This window comes from Trachemys scripta, chromosome 1, assembly GCF_013100865.1.
Source record: "Trachemys scripta elegans isolate TJP31775 chromosome 1, CAS_Tse_1.0, whole genome shotgun sequence".
Taxonomy (NCBI): Eukaryota; Metazoa; Chordata; order Testudines; family Emydidae; genus Trachemys; species Trachemys scripta.
Window position 1 is genome coordinate 123974055 of NC_048298.1, and position 10880 is coordinate 123984934.

The 10880-nt window shown below is 37.8% G+C and overlaps 1 long non-coding RNA gene across 3 annotated transcripts; it reads left to right on the forward strand.

The window, feature by feature from the left end:
* The first annotated feature begins 230 nt into the window (after positions 1-230).
* LOC117884075 lies at positions 231-10351 on the forward strand. Of its 3 annotated transcripts, none has more exons than XR_004647479.1 (4): positions 231-273; positions 996-1062; positions 9926-10004; positions 10125-10351. It is a non-coding gene; the product is annotated as an uncharacterized LOC117884075 (long non-coding RNA). The 3 variants fall into 3 exon arrangements; XR_004647485.1 differs by lacking the exon at positions 231-273 and adding an exon at positions 283-417; XR_004647483.1 differs by lacking the exons at positions 231-273; positions 996-1062 and adding an exon at positions 2501-2649.
* Positions 10352-10880: the final 529 nt, after the last annotated feature.

Genomic DNA, 10880 nt, shown 5'->3' on the forward strand with positions numbered 1-10880 from the left:
ATGTTGACCTCTGGATACAGTCTGTTGATGATCAAAATATTTGACCTGGAAGTGTAACAGTACCTGATTGGTTGGCCATAGAACACGGAAAATGAAGTTCATACTGTATGATACGTGAGCAGTACAACAGGGAAGACTGTCTGTTTTGTAGAATAGAACAACTGCCAGCAGATGGCAGCAGAATGGAAAAGTAGGCACATAAAATAAGACAGTGGACAAAAGAATTCAGATTTCTAACAGCCTAGTTTCACTAGCTGTTTTTGACTATGCAAGGTAAGTTAGGGTTTAATTGAAAAGGGAAAATGTTCTGGGCATGCTAACTTTTCATATTCAGTCCATACCATATATCCTTGAACTCCAAAGAACTGAACTGTATCCCTGTGAATACAAGATTTCTGATAAGACTTTTAACAAAAGGTTAATTTCTGAATATGTTTTCACTACTCTTTCCCCATAAAACTTCTGACCTTTCACTGCTCATATAATGTGCAGAAGTGTTAATTTTGATTCCCTAAAGAAAGATCATTATACTGAAGAAACTATCCCGAACTTTTTAAAAATGGGGTTATAAACTTAACTCCAGCTTGAAATATTTTTTTAATGTCCTTAGACTGCTTCTGTAAGTATATACTTGAAGCAGAATGGCAATTAACCCTCCAGATTTGTTAGCTGCAAATAACTGTATATGCTGTGAATGTGGAACCCCAAAAGAGGAACAAAGAAGAGTGAATTAGATTAATTTCACTCCTCATCTGAAATCTACTTGAGTAATGTGCACTTTTGGAATAGTGCACAATACCGGTCCCTTTTATGTTGTGCTGTACTAGGAGTTTCTAAAAAGTTGAAGAATTGCAATCAGTATTTGCCTTTTTTGTTTAAATGTGCATGTATTTGTACAAACTCAGCTATTCAGATTGCATTTGTAATTTATGGTATAGTGTGTGAGTCATCCTTTCATGCATTCCAAACTAAAGATTTAATTTTTTTTAAAACAGGATTGAGGCATAGAAGAAAATTTCCACATGACGCTCCAGTCCTTCACCCGCAGCTAAAATATGAAAGGTAGGGAAGATATTTTGTTACTCCTAATTGTTCCTTGTGAACACAATCCTTTTTCTAGGAACAAGGGACATGTACCTAAAATTAAAGAATCTCTTACAAGGTAAACAAATGGATTTGGAATTTTTTTTTTCAATCTTCTAAGTCTGCATTGTGGTGATTTTCCATGGTGATTTGTGTAAAGAACACATAAGTAAAGGAAATGTATGTATTAGTTAACTATAACATGGTCATCTTTCAAAATGTAGTTCAGAATAGGGTCCTATTGAATTGAATAGTCTGAGAGTTTTATTGTAAATGGGATTTTAGAAATTTAGTAAAATGTATTTGTGGGGGAGGGATATAGATACCAAGCCCTCTGTTCTACTTAGTGCATACAGAAGATGAACACAAAATCTTAACTCTTGTATTGTGTCACTACGATTTGATTGTGATGGTGCAGCTTTTATAGCTTCTTCTATACACTGTCTTTTCTAAAGTTTTTCAAATTCCACACAAATAATTTTTGGCAGTTTTAGTGACACAGAACATATTTTTTCCATAACTTTTATTCTATTCTAAAAGCATACTGTAGAGTTGCTTTATTTTAATTGACCCTAAAGTCAGTTTAAACAAGTTGTTATCCTACATTGCTTCATAAAGATTTCTGTTGTTTAAAGTACTTAAAAGAGGGAACATTGCTTGGTAATCAAAAACAGAATTTGCAATTGGACTGCTGTCTTAGATGTGGATAGTGAAACAATGAGGGCCTGCTCGTTCAATAGTACGTATGCAGTGCACAGTGAATATCAGGCTGCAGTCTGCTTGCCACGCTGCAGATGAACTGCAAAAATATACTTACCGTTAACCATGTGGCATTTGCACATATTCAGATTTCTTTCCCTTTAGTGTTTTTCTAGTGATAATTTGAAATACTGCATATTAATATATTAGTCATGTGAACCTGGCATTTTTAAATCTAGAAGCAGAGAAGCAAGTAGCGGAAGTTAAGAAATTCCATTGACCCAGTTAAATATAATTACAGAGGTTAGAATTGGGGCCAGGATGTTTGAGTTCTACATGTAATGTTTCACTGCTCGGCCTCTTTTAAATGGCATTACCTCATCTTGAATTCATTCAGGAAAGGAGTTGCAAATCCCACAAGAACAGATCTGAGTTATCCAAGGTCATTGTATGAACAGGACATGAACAAGTGCTTTTTACATTTTCAATTACAAAAATATGCCTTTTCTCATATGATGTAATATTTTATTCCTTAATTTCACATATTAATTTGATTTGGGTGCAAAAATGTCAGGCTTGATTACTTTTTTGGGTTGTCTTTCCTGTATATATTTGATATGTCAGGTGCAAGTAAGTCTGTTCTGGGGCTTGGGGAGGGGGGAAAAGAGCAAATATGCTGAGGTGCTTTGTAAAATAATGGCTTTATGTGAGCAAATGACATCAATTGGAACAAATTACATACTGCTTCCAGTGATGTAATCCAGAAAGTTTGAATTGCTTTTAAAGCTCTCAGTCTGAATGAATTCTTTTTCTTTGTGGTCTTCATCAGTAATCAGGTTTTTGAGACTTGCTACAGATAGCGAGCAGGTAGGAGAATTAAACACATTTTATAAAAATGTTAGCAATTCGGAAATATTTTGAATTTGTGAAATATTTTTCATTTGTTTATTTTGGGGTAGGGGTTGAATGTTTTTGAAATGCTTATTAATAGAGACTACAAGTCAGGTATGGCTTTGGACAATTTAAGATAGCTTTTTATAAATCTTATTAATTGTGATGCACAAATATAAATATTAATGTAACATCAGAAGACCATGAAATAGCATGATTTGTATACAAATACAGGCGAATGTACATACTGGGATTTTTTTTTAATTACATGCAACAGGTGGTAATTAAACATGAAATGAAAAGCAAGTACAAAAAAAGAACAAAGTTTGAACTTCTGAGTCAGATATATATTTTTCACAGAATAATCTAAGATGTTGATTACTACCTTTAACATTGTGATACAAGAAGTCATATCATTGTAGGATTAATAGTACAGTGACTTTTAACATTATTCAACAATTTTCTGACGTTATAGTGTACTCTTTACTTTGTATTTTGTAATTTAATATTTCAAAAGATGCATCTACAGCCTAGACAATGTATCAGTCCTAAATTGCTGCCACAGTATGTGATCTAAGTTGTAGTTGTACAATAGTAACCTCTTTACACAAAAGACTGTAGAATGCCACTTTTAAAATCTTGATGTAGTGGCCGTATATAGATTGGTATTATCAAACTTTTAAATTAGATTTGTGAAGGCTGTTTTTAGAGGACCAGATTATTTTACCTTTATTCACTTTTTGTGTGGCACTTCACTCCATGAGGAGTCCCATTGACTTTGGAGGAACATTTTGTGCAATTACCCTCACTCATGTTGAACTATCAGAACCCAGCCCAAAGAAAATATTCATAGCTTCAGAAGACAATAGGCATTTTTGAAAAGTTCAGAAATGAAAAGCTATCACAATTCTATTGCTATTTAATCTTAATTAGTATGGTAGGATTTCTGATATTGTGTGCCATGTAACTTTTGAGGGCTCAATTAGTTTTTTATGTTTTTTTTTTTCTGTAATAGTCATTGGTAGCTTTTTAAAAAAAAAAATTAGAAAATGAGAAATTGCAAACTTTTTTTTCTGCACACCTGTTTGCTGAAAGCACAAAGACTTGTGAAATGTGTTTTATAGCTGTCCCATGACTCATATACTTTTACTGAATATTGTCAGTAGCCTCATACTCTCTTAAATGCCCTTAAATTAAATTTTCATTATTTTCAGTAAGAATATCATGGGTTTGTTTCAATTTTTTGTGGCTTAATTTTTTTTCTGTTTAATAACGCATGTTTGAAAAGCTTTTGTTTAAAGTAAAGACATGAATTGCATTACTAGTTTTATAGTTACTGGTGTTAAGAAATACTCTTTCTGGAATTATTCAAACAGATAATTCTGGGGATGTTTTTCATCACTATTTGTCTCAAAGATGTTTCTCTCAAGCAATTTTTTCCAAGCTCTTAAAAAAAGCCTTTCAGTTATTTTCATTTTCCAAATATTTGGACATCTGTAGAAATGCAAAAGTAGAAGGCTGATTGGTTAAACATCTTATATAATTTAATTTAGCTGGTCAGTAAAATACTTTTAGTAGCACAGGAATTAAGGCAATCTAATAGCAGGCAAACTATAGGAAAACTGTTACATACCTCTTACTAGGAACAAGAGCCTCCATTTACCCTGTTTAGGAATAAGCACAGGGAGAAACAAAAGAACATCATCTTTAAAAGAAAAAAATATCTAAGGGTTGGATACTGCAGCTGAATCTGTGCCAGCAGACCACACTGTCCACATGGATCCAGTTGCAGGCTTCAACCCTAATTTCTCACTGTAATCATGGGAGTCAATTGCTTATGTGGTGAGATTGTCTGGAATGTGACAGTAAAAAGGTAACAGTTTAAATGTCTGACTGAACTGAAACTCTGTGTATATGTGTATATACATCCACGTATGTAAATAAAATTACATAGGTGATAAATTGCACCTTTGGCTGCATTATCTGCCCATTAGTGCATCTTAAAACTTATTCTAACATTTCAACTTCAAGAAACCCTGCCACAGAAATGTTTCCTCCTCCTTCACCCGAATCTGGAATTTCCTCCACCAAATAACACCTGGCCAAGTCCCATGGTAGTTGAGATTCATTCGTAGACCAGTGACCGCTTGTGTGTGTGTATATATATATATCAGTTTTAAAGTCTGAGATATTGCTGCCTTTTATTGCTAGAAATGGGAGCTTTATACCATTGGGAAGAGAAGCTTCTCAGCTTCCCTATGGAACTCCGTGACAGCTTCTAGCCTAGCAGGGTTCCAAGGCATTAAATTTTAAATGTGTGACATTTTCCAACATGGAATAGAAATTTTTTATTGCTCTGTTGGTAATGTTTTTCATTTCTTAATTTTAACATTTTCTTCCCTCTGAGCCATGCACGATCAGATTCACTGGGCAAAATTCATTGCTGACATGCAAGTAAAGAATGGGGCCTATGGTAGCTAACATACCTTGCTTTACAAACTGAATGATACAAAAAATAAACCCAGTAAATTAACTTTAAAAAAATTCTTCAAACACAATGGGCACATTATAAAAGTTGTGTGTCTGCATCAGTTTCTATTACACTATTAGCTCTGTAAAATTATCCTTGCGCAATTGGTGGTATCAATGAAAAAAATGTGCCTGTCAATCAATTATATGCTATTCCACTGGTATGCTATTCCAAGGTTGCAGCACTATTCCTGTTTTATGCGTATTCTCCATCAACCTGAACATGTGCCTGTAGATTAGCACATCCAAAGGACCCAAACATTTTCACCATTCAATATTACGTTGTTTTCTGTTCTGCCCCAATATGTTGCTCTGCTTTTTTCCTTTTGTGGGGTTTGTTTGGGGGGAGTGGTGCATGAAGGAGGTTAGTTACTGTTATTCCTTAACACAGGACATCTAGTTGCTGCCTGACTTTGATGGGGTTTCATAGTTGCTAATTATATCTAGTTATAAATGATATTTTAAAGTGTATTAATTATACATGCAGGACACTTTTATTGTTGACAAAAGTCGAATGTCCCTTGGGTTTCCCTGAGTTATGCATATCCAGCGTCTGTTCCTCTTTGGAGTGGAATGCTCATGGAACAACCCAATACATGCTTCTGGTCTTTGGAGACACCCTGTCTGGCTGTTTTTTGTCTCCTATTACTCCATTTTGAACAGTGCTCTCCTACTTTGCCCAGATCCCTCCCCCATCCCAAGTCACATTTGTTTTTCTGTATCCTCCAACTTTCATTCAAATGTATTCAGCTACTTTGGCAACACTCTCCCAAGCCTTCTTCCATCTCTTAAGAATATAAGAACAGTCATACTGGTTCAGACCAAGTATATCTAGCCCAGTATTCTGTCTTCCGACAGTGGCCAATGCCAGGTGCCCCAGAGGGAAAGAACAGAACAGGTAATCATCAAGTGATCTATTCCCTGTTGCCCATTCCCAGCTTCTGGCAAACAGAGGATAGGGACACCATCCCTGTCCATCCTGGCTAATAGTCATTGTTGGACCTATCCTCCAGGAATTTATCTAGTTTTTTTTTTTTTTTTTTTGAGCCCTGTTATAGTCTTGGCCTTCACAACATCTTCTGGCAAGGAGTTCCACAGGCTGACTGTGCATTGTGTGAAGAAATACTTCCTTTTGTTTGTTTTAAACCCGATGCCTATTCATTTCATTTGGTGACCCCTATTTCTTGTGTTATGAGAAGGAGTAAATAACACTTCCTTATTTACTTTTTCCACACTAGTCATGATTTTATAGACCTCTATCATATCCCCCTTTAGTCATCTATTTTCCAAGCTGAAAAGTCCCAGTCCTCTTAATCCAATTCTAATATATCTTTTTTGAGATGGGACGACCACATCTGCATGCAGTATTCAAGATGTGGGCGTACCATGGATTTATATAGAGGCAATATGATATTTTCTGTATTATCATCTATCCCTTTCTTAATGATTCCCAACATTCTGTTCGCTTATTTGACTGCCACCTCACATTGAGTTGATGTTTTCAGAGAACTATCCACAATGACTCCAAGATCTCTTGCTTGAGTGGTAACAGCTAATTTTAGACCCCACCATTTTATATGTATAGATGGGATTATGTTTTACAATGTGCATTACTTTGCATTTATCGATACTGAATTTTATCTGCCATCTTTGTTGCCCAGTCATCCAGTTTTGAGAGATATTTTTGTAGCTCTTTGCAGTCTGCTTGGGATTTAACTATCTTGAGTAGTTTTGTATCATTTGCAAATTTTACCACTTCATTATTTACCCCTTTTTCCAGATCATTTGTGAATATGTTGAATGGGACTGGTCCCAGCACAGACACCACTATTTACCCCTCTCCATTCTGAAAACTGACCATTTATTCCTACCTTTCATTTCCTATCTTTTAACCAGTTTACCAGTCCATGAGAGGACTTTTCCTCTTATTGCATGACAGCTTATTTTGCTTAAGAGCCTTTGGTGAGGGACCTTGTCAAAGGCTTTCTGAAAACTATGTACGTTATATCCACTGGATTCCCCCTTGTTCACATGGTTGTTGACCCCCTTAAAGAATTCTAGTAGATTGGTGAAGCATGATTTCCCTTTATAAAAAACATGTTGACTCTTCTCCAAGGGCCTGGCTATGATACCATTTCAGTGTAGTTATCAACCTTGGCTTGGTCATCAGCTGACCCCTGCTCGCCACAGCCACCCAAGAAGAAATCCTCTCTTTCCCGCTCAGACGGGAATAAGCAGGCCACTACATCGCCATCCAAGGAGCCATCCCCTGTGAGGTCAGTAGCGTCAACCTCATTGTTGACTGTCTGGGTCCCTCCAGTACTTCTTTGTTCTCCTTCTTTGTTCTTTCAACCAACCAGACAACAGGGTAGCATACTCTCTGGTTTGTTGCAAGAAATTACAATTCTTCATCGAGTGGTGTCCCTCTGCGCGCTTCTCTGTAGATGTGGCAGTGCCTCCTGTGCCTCAGATTGGAGATCTTCAGAAGTAGTGCCCATTGGGCCGCACATGCGCTCTTCCCCATCTTGCACGGTGAGCACTATCTATATAGCGCTGTGCAGCCCAACTGCTCTCAGTTCCCTTTCAACTGCCATTGGTATGGAATGGAATACAGAGCAGAGCCCTTCTACCTCCTTCTCCTTTAGAGATTTTCATTACTTTATCTTTCACTAGTAGTAATTAGCCCTTTCCATTTATTTTTCTCCCTTACAAAAGATTTTTTAGTTACTTTTTCCTCCCTGTTATTCCCTGTTTCTCGCCTTTCCCAATGGGGAGCGCTCTCCCTCAGGATACCCTGATTCAAGAGGTGCCTCTCTTGTCAGGAGGCCTTTCCCGAGAGTGACGTCACTCATGGTGCATCCACTGCCTCATTGAGGGTCATGTTGCACAGAAGTGCATCCACTTCATCAACTTGATCACACGGGCCTGAAAGGACCATGATCTCAGACTGAAAATTCTTTTCATGGAGAGTTCTCTATGGCCGGATTTCAGGCCCTGGCCCTGATACCACTACAGTGCAGTGATTACCCTCAGCTCGGTCATCAGCTGAGCCCCACTCGTCATCCAAGAAGAAATCCTCTTTCCCGCTCAGATGGGAAGAAATGGACCACTACATCGCCACCCAGGGAGCCATCTCCTGCAAGGTCAGTAGCCTCAACTTCATTGGGATGAGACTTAGCTCCCATGACTGTTTGGGTCCCTCCGATACTGGAGCTAAGCAGAAGTTCAGGGACCCTAAATAGGCAGGACCACAGGTGGACACACTGTCTCTTGGGACCGAGAAGCACAGTGCAAAGCTACAATAACAGTACCTAGTGCCTCATCCAAGACATCCTGGGGTTCTTTGACACTGTCAACTCTCTCTGCACCATCAACTCTCTTGGCACTGACCAAATCCTTGGCACTGAATAAGGCACTTGAGGGAACAGACTCCACCCTCGGCACCTCCTGCCTACTTCACCGGAGTTCAGAGATCCAAGGGACCTGTCATCTCTGTTACCCCTGAATCTCTGCTTCTCTGTCACAAGCTCCCTATAGTTCATGCCTCTTCCTTGGAATCACAACATTTCTCTCTTTCACCACTGAGAGGAGGAAGAATATGGAATTCCAGATCACATGCAGGCAATCCTCTACTCTTATTATTATCATCTAAGCAGTGTTTCAATACAGCAAAACATAGAAAGATAACTCCCCCTTGACTTCCCTGCAAAGACAGTGGTTCAGGAGGGCCTCTTTTGCCAAATGACCTAAAAAGTTGATGTTGAACAACGATACTTCAGTTCTAGTAACGGAAGAATGATACACATTTTTTTTCCAGTCTGCTAAAGTTTATGCTGCTCTCCTGCCTCAGTCTTTCTAGTACAGGTGTAATCAATGATCTCATTTACAGTTGAAGCCTCCAAAGGAGGGACATTATTATTAATGTACATCATGTCCTCATCCTTCAGTGCCCTCAGTGATGTAATAGAATTACTGGTGGAATGCAATCTAATGCCACCCGTAGACTTGAATAGCATGAATGTCTGTGCTAAATACATGTGGTTGCATTGGGATACCCCTGTGGAAATCTTCTGCAGTGTGGTCTGCATTTCATCAAGGGACTTGGATGTTACGCTTATGTCAGCGGTGACACTTGTACTCTAGCCTCTGTGTTTTCCTTTGCTTTCTGGAGATCATAGTTCTGTTTCCTGAGCCATCTAATCTCTCTGATAATGTTATTGGCTTTGGGGATTTTGGTTTGATGGACTGTAGCTTTCTGTCGTCATTGCCAGGCTTAATAACTGAACAATTGATGGATGACAACACTGTTATTTAACAACAGCCTTTGTGCTGGCAAACAAACTAGGATTGACACTGGTTAATAGTTTTGTATGATTTTTGACCTAATACACCACATACAGTGAACATGTTTCATTCTGGTCCTAGCATCATATTTGAATGTACTTTCTCATAATAGATCACTAGCAACAGATACGTGAATGAAATCCCATGTAAGATCCATAATGAAGCAGCATATTACATGTACCGTTTTTACAGGGATAGTGGATTGAAAATTCTTTCAACAGAAAATCATCCAGGATGCATTCGTGCCCCACCTTTAAGGGTATTTGGCCCTTACAGATTATTCCAAGGTAGAACATTGTTTTTACTGTAGTGCAGCTATTTAATATCAAAAGCATGTCGGAGTCACTAGTTATATCCTCTGTTTTGTTTTTCTGTTCAGATGATGACTTGAAGCACATAGCTATTCCTACTGCCTGTATTTAGGTTCAGTAAATAAACTGGATTTGGACTTCACCTGTGTGAGTACCGCGTCTGCCATCAGATACTTTGCACTACTTCCATAACTTTTTTATCATAGCACAGACCTGTGCCGATGCTATGGTGCTTATCAAATCTAAATTATCAATGCATTTTTTCAGAATGTCTGATATGAATTGCATCAAGCTAGCATGGCATCAGATGAAAAATAATATCAGGACAGTTGCCAAATCAAGCAAGAAACCAAAGAGGAGATGCCGATCCTAGCCATTCATCACTTTGGGGAAAAAATGTTGACGGTTGAAGAGTGTAACTGATCTATAAAACAACTTTGCAGAGTCCTTCCATGGATTTTTGAATGAAAGAGGTGTTCTAAAAGGATGTAATTTTACATGTAATTTTGTGTGTGTGTGTGTGTGTGTGTGTACATTCTAATAAAGTGTTTGCCTTGCTTTGGCTAAACTGATCTGTATGTACTTTCTCCTTGCAATCAGCTTACAGTAAAGGGATCCCTGGGAGGCTTTGGTCTATGCAGTTTCAGTTCTCAGATCATTAGCAGTCTGCACTCATAGATTCTCAGTACATACTAAGTCAGTTGTATTAACTTTCAAAAACCTGGATTCTCTTCTCAGTTAAGAAACTAATAGAATATTTCAAAAATTCTTTTAATCTTTTGAGCAGATATGTTTATGGGCATACCCAGACAGCACTACCACGAGAAAGGAGGTAGGGTGAACAAACATGGCAAGAAGTTGTATTGGTCTCTTTTGGCTTTTTCTCCAAATACTCAGCTGCAACCATTATCACGTCAGTTGGTGTATAAAGCAGATATTGGAAATTGAAAGAGTGCAAATGTATGGGAAAATAATGGCGTGCATGCTAATAATTACAGGAACCACAAAAGCTCATAAGTATAA